Below are 12,241 nucleotides of genomic sequence, written 5' to 3' on the forward strand. Positions count from 1 at the left end.
ACAGTGGAGAACATATCTTGTCTCTCTTCCAGGAGGTGTTGGACTTGCTCTCTCTGTTCAGTCTCTAGCCTCTCATCTAGGGGTATGTCGGCCACGCCTTGGGGGTCTCACCTGGTCCGGGGTGCTCCAGCATTGGAAGACTCTCAGAGTCTTCCTCCGCTGGAGCACAGATAGCAGCCACATCCTTGGCCCTTTCTACATAGGCCTTCAACATGTTCACATGAAAGGTCCGGCGGACCAGTCATCTGAGCATTTGGCGACCAGGTAGATGGTGTCTTTCAGTTGTTCCACTACCCGGTAGGGTCCTTGACAGGAGGCCTGTAGCTTGACTGTTTTGACAGGCTTCAGGGCGAGGACCTTCTGTCCTACGGTTAGGGTTCGTGTACGAGCATTCCGGTCGTACCACCTCTTTTGTTTATATTGGGCAACCCGTAGGTTCTCTCGCACCTCTTTGGTAAGATCCTTCAGTCGGTCCCTGAGCTGAAGAACCTACCCCACAACTGAGTGTTATTCCCCCCTGTAGTCCCTTCCCAATGGGCTCTTAATAAGTCAAAGGGTCCCCTAATCTTTCAGCCATATACTAATTCAAAGGGGGAAGAAGCCTGTGGATTCCTGGGGCACCTCTCTATATGCAAAGAGGAGGTGTGGCAGTAATCATTCCCAGTCCTTGTGAGTAGCCAAGAACGTCCTAAGCAGCTGCTTAAGGGTCCCATTGAACCGCTCACATAGACCATTCTTCTGGGGATGGTAGGGGGCACTATGCAGGGGTTTGATCCCGCACAATTTTCACAACTGCTGGGTGATTTCTGCAGTGAACTGCGTTCCCTGATCAGAAATCACCTCCCGGGGGAAGCCTACCCTGGTTAATATCTGGAGCATTGCATCTGCTATGATCTTCGCCTAGATATTGGCCAAGGGGATTGCCTCTGGGTATCTAGTGGCATAGTCTACTACTGTAAGGATGTACCTTTTTCCAGAGGGGCTGGGTCGAGCTAACGGACCCACTATATTGACTGCAATCCTGCTAAAGGGTTCATCAATAATGGGGAGGGGGTGCAAGGGGGCCTTAGTATGGCCTCTGGTCTTACCTACTTTCTGGCACACTTCGCAAGACTTACAGTAGTCCCTAATGTCTGCTGTAATTCCTGGCCAGAAATAGGTTTGGGTCAGGCGTGGTGAGTTCTGGACTGGCCTTAATATCCAGCTAAAGGGATATCATGTCCTATCCACAGTAGGTCGGACCGAAACTTCCTCGGTACAACCAACTGACGATTGGCCACTGGCCCTTTTCTCCTCTTGGAGATCCAGTACAGGAGCCCTCTTTCCCACTGGAACCATTACTGCCTGGGTCCTGGGGGTCAGTTTCTACTCGGTCCTGATAAGGGGCTAAGGTCAGGTTGTTCAGGGTCTCCTGGGCGTAGTCGGCAGAGGACACCTAGGGGGGTTGGTCGGGAGATAGGGTTGGGGGGGAAAGTCGGGCCCAAGGGGAAGTCGGAGTGGAATGTCTCACCTGGGTCCCCGGAGCTGGTGCAGTAGCTTGGCGTCTGGCTTGCTGGCGAGTGGTTACTGGGTACACATCCCGGGGGTTATTACCCACAAAGGCTGAGGCCAGGTGGCTGAGGTCATTTCCCAACAAGACCTCGGGAGGTAACTGTTGCATAACGCCCACCTCTACATCATGGGAGCTGGCTCCCCAGTTCAGATGTACCCAAGCTATTGGGGTATGTAACACGGCTCCTCCAGCCACCTGAATGGCAAGGGTCCTTCCGATTTGACTGAAGGTGGGGGCTAAGTGGGGTTGGATCAGGGAGACGATGGCACCAGTGTCCCTTCATCTGTGGGCCGCCTGCCCATTGATCCAGACATCCTGGCGATGGTTTCGGCGGTTATCTTGGGTCACCAGGCTGACTTCATGCAGAACGCCAACTTCTTCATCTGGCCACTCTGCATAGCTATCAGGACCCACCACAGACACAGTGGGCAGCGGCCTGGTAGGTCCTGGCTGGAGTGGTCCTCCACTGGGCTGGGGAGGAGTTCCTTGGCTGCTGAGCTGAGGGATTTCTTGGCTTTGTTGGACAGAACCATTGGAAGTGGCAGAGTTGCCCATGCTTATAGCACCCCCCTGTATTGCTGGCCCCCGGCCGGGGAAACAGGAGCCGGCCGGACTAAGGGCTGCTGGGGGACTGTTGGGGGTCGAGCAGGTGGTAGCAGAATGGGGTATGGGGGGGCATTCTGAGGTTGCCTGGTGCCATGCATTAACATACTGATCTGCCAGGGTGGGTGCTTGGTCAGCTTTGGTAGGTCTTTTGTCCTTGACCCAGTCCCGTACCTCTGCCGGAGTGTGGTTATAAAACTGCTCCAAAAGAACGAGCTGTACCGCTTCACCAAGAGTGGTTATGTGGCAAACCGTGAATTATCCGTCCAAAGACCAGGCTAACCGGTGGGCCCACTCTGTATAGGACTGTCCCTCTTGCCTTTTCAGTTCTCTGAACTTCAGCAGGTGTGCCTCTGGCGTGAGTCTATACCGGGGATTGAATGCGCTCCCTCACCCGATCATAGTTGGCTTGGTCTTCCAAGGATACAGTGTGGAAAGCCTCCAAAGCCCTGATGGCCAATTTTGGGAGCAGGATAGTGACTCGGTCAGCATCGGCGACCCCCTGCAATCAACACTGGGTCTCAAACAGCTGAAGATAGCATTCATTTTCCTCTGCCCCATCATCCTGGAAAGCCTGGAAGGTGGCATGGGGTAGTTTCTTGAGTCTGGTTGGAGAAGCTAGGGGGTCCGGTACAATTCCCCCCATAGACTTCTGCAGCTCCATCAAGTGTACCTTAGTGGCATCGGCAATGACCAGAGTAACAATCTCCTCAGGGGGGTTAGGTCCATAAAGGTCCAGTCGCCACTGGATCTGCCTCTGGAGATCTGACATGGAGGTCTCTGGGGTTGAGGTGGTACTGGACCGTCTACTGCTTTAGTCGTCATCCGACCCACCCGCCGGCTCGTTAGCCTGATCACCCTCCATCAGCTCAGCTACGAGTGCAGTCTTTGTCTTGTTATCAACTACTCCTACTCGGGCTTGCAGTAAACTACCAGAGTCTGTGATACTTTTCCATCCGGCAAGGACTTCAGGTGGTGGTTTGGATGTTCCAGGTAATCGGAAGCATCCTACTGCTGCCACCACTGTGATGGATCCCGGCTACTCTGACTGGGTAGCTCCGCCAATGGATCCTTCCAATGCCTGGAATCTGCTGCTATGTAGCGGAGAAAGTGATTCTAGCAAGAGCCCACCCAAATAACTAGACAGACTAGCCATCAGGTGAAACAAGAACTGATTTTATTTTAAAACACACACTCCTTTTATACACAAACATAGGGTCTTATCTTGCTTCCAAATCTCCCAACATTCCCACCCTTTCAGACAGGAAGGCGCCTGCCATAGCAACCACAGTCCCACAGACAGGACACAGGGGTGGTGGTTTCCAGGTGATCCCAGGGGATTTGAAAAGCTCTCGGTCCCCAGATGCCACAGTCCAAAAAGTGGCGTGATTCATTACTGGAGTTACAGCCTGGTAAATATAGGGGGCAGGGGTGTCTAAAACCCCTGGTTCCCAAAGGAGCTCCCCACTGGCACTCACCCCACCTCTTGTCCTCCCTAGGGGCTACCAATCCCCAAAAGAGCAGAGCTCTAAGGCAGAGGGCCTCTGAAGTGACCAAGGGTAAAGTTAGCGGGTGTCCAGTGGGAAGCGGCCAACCGGGAGTTCCAGGAGCCCGGCTAGACTGAGAGGGGTTAGGCAGGTGTTTGGCCTTGATGCGGCTGACTGGCAGTTCCAGGAGCCCGGCCAGCCTAGGAGGGCTTTCCCGGTCTGGGATTAGCGCTTTCAAGAACAGGTTCACATACATTTCTAACCAAAGGGAAAGGTTTGGTGATCATGGTGTCTCTGAGGAGCCCAAAACCAGCAAGAAATGAAAGGGGGTGAGGTAGTAGGGGGTAGTGGTTTAACCCTTGTGTCAGGGTTTTTTCCCTGATCTGTTTGCCATGTGCTGCTGGCAGCCATTTTATTCACCTTTCTTGCTGATTCTGGTGCATACTGTGTGATGCTGCTCATTTACTGCACTTCCTTTTATGGCCAGACTGTTGTACATCATCCATGTGAGACATGATGCAGTCTCAGAATTGTGATGTAATCACTCATTATTTAAAGGGCCTCTGTTCAGTATGCTTTGCCCTTGCGTTGTCTCATACCTGTTAGTGAGAGCTCCTGTGTATTACCTGGCTGTCTGACGTCCCTCCTGGTTCCTGATCCCTGGCTTGTTCCTGACTCTGCTGTTCTCCTTGTTCCTGATTCCGGCTCATCTGACTATTCGCTTTGGCTCCTGACTCGGCTCGTCTGACTACCAGTTCTGGTTTTTATTCCTGGCTTGTTATTTGACTTGTGGACTTTGTATTATTTTTTGCTATTAATAAAGGTGTGATTATTTTTGCACTTCTTGTCTCAGTCTGATTCCTGGCACCCTGACATTTTGCCGCCCAGTATCCGTGACATCCGCCATCTTAAGTGCGCTAGTATCCCCTTTCTTACATGGGTCTCTAATGGTATGCATGAGATTGTAAAAGCTGCTTTGCATCTGTAAATCCAGCTTTATCCCCATCCATATTCAGAGTGAGGTATGTAGCATAGTCTCAAGATGTTAGCAGGACTATGGGCGCTCTAACCCGGATGGCCGGGGGGGGGTGTTGGGAGCTTGTGTGAGGGCCTTCGCCTTTTTTTACCAACAGGCTAAATCAGATCTCTGATGCCAGATTAACCCTGTTATAATATGGTTGAGGAACATAAGTATGGGGCAAGATGGGGTTTATCTTCTTGAGTAATTAGTGAATTGTTAAAAAAAATTCAGAGCGCTTCATCAAGTGCTGCATAACCACACCTCGAGATGGTCCTTTTTAATGCATCTAAATTGTGCCAAATAACAAATGATGCTGGAAAAAAATATCACCATCAATTAAATGTGAAAACACAAAGAAAACATATCTACTGTTAAGCCCCAAAGCACTTACCTCTTCACAGTTAAGCCTCTACTAAAAAGAAGGTTACTTTTAACATGACTCAAATTTCTGGGTGCACTATGTACAGCCCGAAGTTGGGGAAAAAAATAGGAATTTAGAGCTGGAGAAGAGAGAGCTAAGGTTAGTGCAATGGAGGCTCATGTTGCTATTAAAGGAACATTGTACACTAGCTTGTCTTTGCATGAATGTTTTGTAGATGACCAATTTATATAGCCCATCTGGGTGTGTTTTTGTAACAATGTATAGTTTTGCTTATTTTCTTTATAACATTTTTCTGATTTTCAGACTCCTAACCAAGCCCCGAAGTGTCAGATGTATACACGTGTTTACAGACTACTGCTGGCTCCTGTTTGTCTCATTTGTCTTTTCATATGAAGGGGAGTGGGTGGGGGAGAGTGTCTGCTCCTACCCCTTTTCACTGGGTGTCCCATCCTAACCTCATCAATAGTGCTAAACTGGGATCTTCTAAGTAGGTTTTTAAAAGGTTTTATACTGTTTTTTTAGATCAGTATCTGTGCATATTCTTCTTTATAGTAGTGTCTATTACATGCAGTTAGATGAAAATTAGTGTATACTGTCCCTTTAATTATAGCTCTGCACTAAGGACAGTGCTATTCATATTATTGGTGTTGGAAGTAGCCCTGCAGTAGAACTGGCACCGAATGCGGTATGTAACTTTTAAAAGGCCCTTGAATATTTAATTTGGTGCTTGATAGTCATTTGGCTTTGGACTATTTCTTTGGTTGCTGAGCGTTTGGAATTCAGAATTATACAGAATAAGTTATACAATATTTTCAGATTTGGATTTTTTTTCTTGCGTAACTAAAGTCCAGTTATACAAATTAACCGCTAAATTTAGAGTTTTGTCGGTAAAAAGCCGAGTAGCTAACGCTGCTTTTTTTGCCAATGCACCCTTCCAACAACGCTGGTATTTAGAGTTGTCTGAGGGGCTGCGTTAGGCTCAAAAAAGGGTGCGTTGAGCCTAACTTAGCTCCACTTCAACCTTCAATACCAGCGTTGCTTATGGTAGCGGTAAGCAGCTAAAACAAGCTTGTGCACAATATCCCCATAGGAAACAATGGGGCAGAAAAAAAACCTAACACCTGCAAAAAAGCAGCGTTCAGCTCCTAACATAGCCCCATTGTTTCCTATGGGGAAACACTCTCCAAGTCTGCACCTAACACCCTAACATGAACCCCGAGTCTAAACACCCCTAACCTTACACCTATTAACCCCTAATCACCGCCGCCACCTACATTATCCCTATGAACCCCTAATCTGCTGCCCCTAACATCGCCGACCCCTATATTATATTTATTAACCCCTAATCTGCCCCCCCAATGTCGCCGCTTCCTAACTACACTTATTAACCCCTAATCTGCCGACCAGACCTTGCCGCCACTATAATAAATGTATTAACCCCAAAACCGCCGCACTCCCGCCTTGCAAACACTAGAATACATTTTATTAACCCCTAATCTGCCTTCCCTAACATCGCCGCCACCTACCTACAATTATTAACCCCTAATCTCCCGACCGCACCGTCACCGCTACTATAATAAAGTTATTAACCCCTAAACCTAAGTCTAACCCTAGTTAATAACTATTTAATAGCTACCTAGTTAAAATAAGTAGAAAATTACCTGTAAAATAAATCCTAACCTAAGTTACAATTAAACCTAACACTACACTATCATTAAATTAATTAAATAAATTACCTACAATTACCTAAAATAAAATACAATAAAATAAACTATTCTATAATACAAAAAAAAACAAATACTAAATTACAAAAAATAAAAAAGAATTACAAGCAGTTTAAACTAAATACACCTAATCTAAGCCCCCTAATAAAATAAAAAAGCCCCTCAAAATAAAAAAAAATCCCTACCCTATTCTAAAATACAAAAGTAATCAGCTCTTTTACCAGCCCTTAAAAGGGCTTTTTGCGGGGCCTTGCCCTAAAGTAATCAGCTCTTTTACCTGAAAATAAAATACAATACCCCCCCAACATTACAACCCACCACCCACATACCCCTACTCTAACCCACCCAAACCCCCCTTAAAAAAAACTATCGCTAACTCCCTGAAGATCATCCTACCTTGAGTCGTCTTCACTCAGCCGAGCCAAATTCTTCATCCAAGGTGCGCAGAGGAGGTCCTTTATCCGGTAGAAGTCTTCATCCAAGTGGGGCAAGAAGAGGTCCTCCATCCAGTAGAAGTGTTCATCCAGGCGGCGTCTTTAATCTTCATCCATCCGGAGTGGAGCCATCTTCAAAGGAGCCGACGCGGAGCCATCCTCTTCTACCGACGGACTAACGACGAATGAAGGTTCCTTTAAGGGACGTCATCCAATATGGCGTCCCTTCAATTCCGATTGGCTGATAGAATTCTATCAGCCAATCAAAATTAAGGTAGAAAAAATTGAAGTTCAATCCGATTGGCTGATCCAATCAGCCAATCGTATTGAACTTGCATTCTATTGGCTGTTCCGATCAGCCAATAGAATGCAAGTTCAATACGATTGGCTGATTTTAGGTAATTGTAGGTAATTTATTTAATTAATTTAATGATAGTGTAGTGTTAGGTTTAATTGTAACTTAGGTTAGGATTTATTTTACAGGTAATTTTGTACTTATTTTAACTAGGTAGCTATTAAATAGTTATTAACTATTTAATAGCTATTGTATCTAGTTAAAATAAATACAAAGTTGCCTGTAAAATAAATATAAATCCTAAAATAGCTACAATGTAACTATTAGTTATATTGTAGCTATATTAGGGTTTATTTGATAGGTATTTAGTTTTAAATAGGATTTATTTATTTAATTATAGGAATATTATTCTGTTTAATTTAAATTATATTTATGTTAGGGGGGTGTTAGGGTTAGGGTTAGACTTAGGTTTAGGGGTTAATAACTTTAATATTGTAGCGGCGACGGTGCGGGCGGGAGATTAGGGGTTAATAATTGTAGGTAGGTTGCGCCGATGTTAGGGAGGGCAGATTAGGGGTTAATACTATTTATTATAGTGTTTGCGATGCGGGAGTGCAGCGGTTTAGGGGTTAATACATTTATTATAGTGGTGACGAGGTCCGGTCGGCAGATTAGGGGTTAATAAGTGTAGTTAGGTGGCGGCGACGTTGGGGGGGCAGATTAGGGGTTAATAAATATAATATAGAGGTCGGCGATGTTAGGGGCAGCAGATTAGGGGTTTATAGGGATAATGTAGGTGGCGGTGGCATCCGGTCGGCAGATTAGGGGTTACAATTTTTTATTAGAGTGGTGGCGATGTGGGGGGCCTCGGTTTAGGGGTACATAAGTAGTTTATGGGTGTTAGTGTACTTTAGAGCACAGTAGTTAAGAGCTTTATATTCCGGCGTTACCCCATAAAGCTCTTAACTACTGACTTTTTTTGTCGGTATGAGTCTTGTCGGTAGAGGCTCTACCGCTCACTTCTCCCAAGACTCCAAATACCGGCGTTAGGCAGATCCCATTGAAAAGATAGGATACGCAATTGGCATAAGGGGATCTGCGGTAGCCTGGAATCGCGGTAGGGAAGTGAGCGGTAGACCCTTTCCTGGCTGACTCTAAATACCAGCGAGCGGTAAAAAGCAGCGTTAGGACCCCTTAATGCTGCTTTTGACGGCTAATGCAGAACTCTAAATCTAGGTGTATGGCTTTGGTATTAGCTGAATGTGTAAATTATTTTAAAATTATAGTGAACTTTCAAAATGAGGGGTTTCCTGATTATTATAAATTAAAATGTTGGTATCAGCCTAAAGGTAATTAAAGGGACATGAAACACAAACTGTTTATTTAATGATTTAGGAAAAACATGCAATTTTAAACAACTTTCCAGTTTACTTCTATTATCAAATTTGCTTCATTCTTTTGGTATCATTTGTTGAAGGAGCAGCAATGCACTACTGGTTTCTAACACACAAGAGTGAGCCAATGACAATCAGTATATATATGCAGCCACCAATCAGCAGCAAGAACCTAGGTTCTTTGCTACTCCTGAGCTTACTTAGACAAACCTTTCAGCAAAGGATAAAAATAGAAGGAAGCAAATTAAATAATATAAGTAAATTGGAAAGTTGTTTAAAATTGTATGCTCCATCTGAATCATGAATGTGTAATTTTTGACAATGTAATAATCAATTAAGAAATATATGTTGATAGTGGTTAAATCAAATGTAATCACAACAGAAAATACTTTTTCTCTGCAACCTACAATTTTTTTTTGTGAGAAGGAAAATAATTGTAAACTACTTAGAAAAACTATCAAAGGAAATTTGATCAAATAAAGTAGTAAGAAATTAATTTAAAAAAATTAACCTTCTAAAAAAAAAATATTTCTGTATTATCCTGATTGTATATGGTTAACAATGAATGTGGGGGACATATGCAACTGATTCTTTGAATTTAAACACATTTATAATACACTAAATATATTTGTGAGCATTTGTCTTTTGCATTAAAATAATTAAATATGATTTTAACCACATTCATTTGCAAATAGGTTAAAGGGACAGTCTAGTCAAAATTAAACTTTCATGATTCAGATAGGGCATGCATTTTAAAACAACTTTCCAATTTACTTTTATCATTTCATTTGCTTTGTTCCCTTGGTGGTATTTTTGAAAAGCTAAACCTAGCTAGGCTCAAACTGATTTCTAAACCGTTAAAAACCGCCTCTTAGCTCAGAACATTTTGAAAGTTTTTCACAGTTAGACAGTACTAGTTCATGTGTGTCATATAGATAACAATATGCTCACTCCCATTTAGTTATTTGGGAGTCTGCACTGATTGGCTAAACTGCATGCCTGTCAAAAGCACTGAGATAAGGGGGCAGTCTGCAGAGGCTTAGATACAAGGTAGTCACAAAGGTAAAACCTATATTAATATAACAGTGTTGGTTATGCAAAACTGGGGAATGGATAATAAAGGGATTATCTATCTTTCTAAACAATAAACATTCTGGTGTAGACTGTCCCTTTAATCATAAAACATTTGAGATGGAATTGGACAAAAATATGTCAAAACTCAGGACATTATGATTTAAAGGGACATTCCAGTCAAAATTTAAACGCACATAGATAAATTATATCTTTGAATGGAAACATATTTGCAATATACATGTATTGGCAAATATGCTTCTAGTACAAGTTATCACTGTTTTATTGTAAGTATTTTTCTCTGCACATGCATGTGAAGCATATCTAGATATTCTTAGTGCATCTGAATTTGAAATACTGCAGCACAGAGCATACTTAAATACACTATGAAACAGCTATAGCTTTTACTAGAATCCTTTTTACTAATCAATGTATATTACAAAAATGCTTCTATTCAAAACTGAAATGCATCCATGTGGATTCCCGGTTTGGCTGGAATGTCCCTTTAAAGAAAAAAGAACATAAAGGATAACCATAAAGAGACTATACTATAAAACATGAGTAAAAAAAAGGGTATGCAATCAGGTGAGAAATATCACAATAAAAACCTGGGACATATTTGATAAAATGACTGTTAGTAGAAGGCGCAGAAAAAAAAACTGCAGTAGACAAATGACAAAATGAAGGGAAAAAACGTCAGGAGAGGACCAGGGGATGCAGAAAAGGATGGAGGAGAATTAGGGTGGGGGATGGAACAATATATAAACCAGTAAGCTGTGGGAGGGAGGGTGTTTTTATGCTAGTCCAGCCTGCTATTAAATACTATTAGTATTTTATCAATGGATTTCCCTGCAGTACCACACATTTAGGGATCTGCTCATAATAGCAAGACGTGACCCACGCAGTGTGCAGCACAAAGGGAAATTGCAGGATTGGCTGCTGCAAGGGTACGTAACATGAATCACGATGTTTGCACATGATCCCTTACTTCAAAGGCACCTTTACCCTACAGCTGAGGATGGGTTGGTCATGCTGATCTGGCCATATTAGCAGCAGAAGAGTTAATGAAAGCATGGGTGATCTCAACATGTATCATTTAAGTCTTGCAGAAACATTCAATTATATATTTTTATTACATGTTACAATGTGAAAACATCTGCTAACAATAAATCGAGTATTTGTTTCTGGGTCCTAAGTTGCATTAATAACATTTTCCTTCAAGCATAAGGTACACGCTGTGATTTCCAGCACATTGTTTTTATTACTAAATCATGTGCTCGAGTGTGCAGCTGTAGATGACCAAATATTCTAAAATCTGATTGATAATTAATTCAATTTAAAAAAAAAATGTTTAATTGATAATATATTTGTATTGTATTTTAAAAACAATACAATATATTTAAAATGTCATTAATAAGAGGTTGCAACTTAAAGGGACATAATACTCATATGCTAAATCACTTGAAACTGTGAGCATCTCTATGTAAAAAAGGAAAATATTTTACCTCACTATTTCCTCAGCTCAGCAGAGTAAGTTCTGTGTAAAAAGTTATACTTCACCTGCTCCCAGCTGCAGGTAAAAAAATAAAAAAAATGAAGAAATGAACAGCAGCCAATCAGCATCAGCAGTGCTGAGGTCATGAACTCTTACTGTGATCTCATGAGATTTGACTTAACTCTCATGAGATTTCATAGTAAGCTTCCTTTACCTGATTGGTGAAATAATATGAGAGTGCACGAAGCTCATCCTTTCAGTTGTCCCGGGACAGACATACTAATATGCTGCTTAGAAATCCTTTACAATGGGAGGTGGCTACTGAGGAACTTTTGAGGTAAAATATCTTTCTTTTTTACATAGAGATGTTCAGGTGATATTTTCTAATCAGCTTTTTACAGCTATGCTGCATCACTTTCAAGTGTTTAAACATTTGGGTATTATGGCCCTTTAAATGAAATAATTGCTACACAAAATGTATGTGTGTATACGCAGTATATATATATATATATATATATATATATATAGCTATATACTGTCTGGGTGTATATATATATATATATATATATATATATATATATAACTATATACTGTCTGTGTGTGTATATATATATATATATATATATAGCTATATACTGTCTGTGTGTATATATATATATATATAAATATATATATATATATATATATATATCAACAGGTAAAGAAGACAATCACCGTTTTGCAATAAACATTTTAATTAAAGGGTAAACATTTTCGGGATATCCCCCGTCCTCGGACCAGAAG

This window comes from Bombina bombina, chromosome 11 (assembly GCF_027579735.1).
Source record: "Bombina bombina isolate aBomBom1 chromosome 11, aBomBom1.pri, whole genome shotgun sequence".
Classification (NCBI taxonomy): domain Eukaryota; kingdom Metazoa; phylum Chordata; class Amphibia; order Anura; family Bombinatoridae; genus Bombina; species Bombina bombina.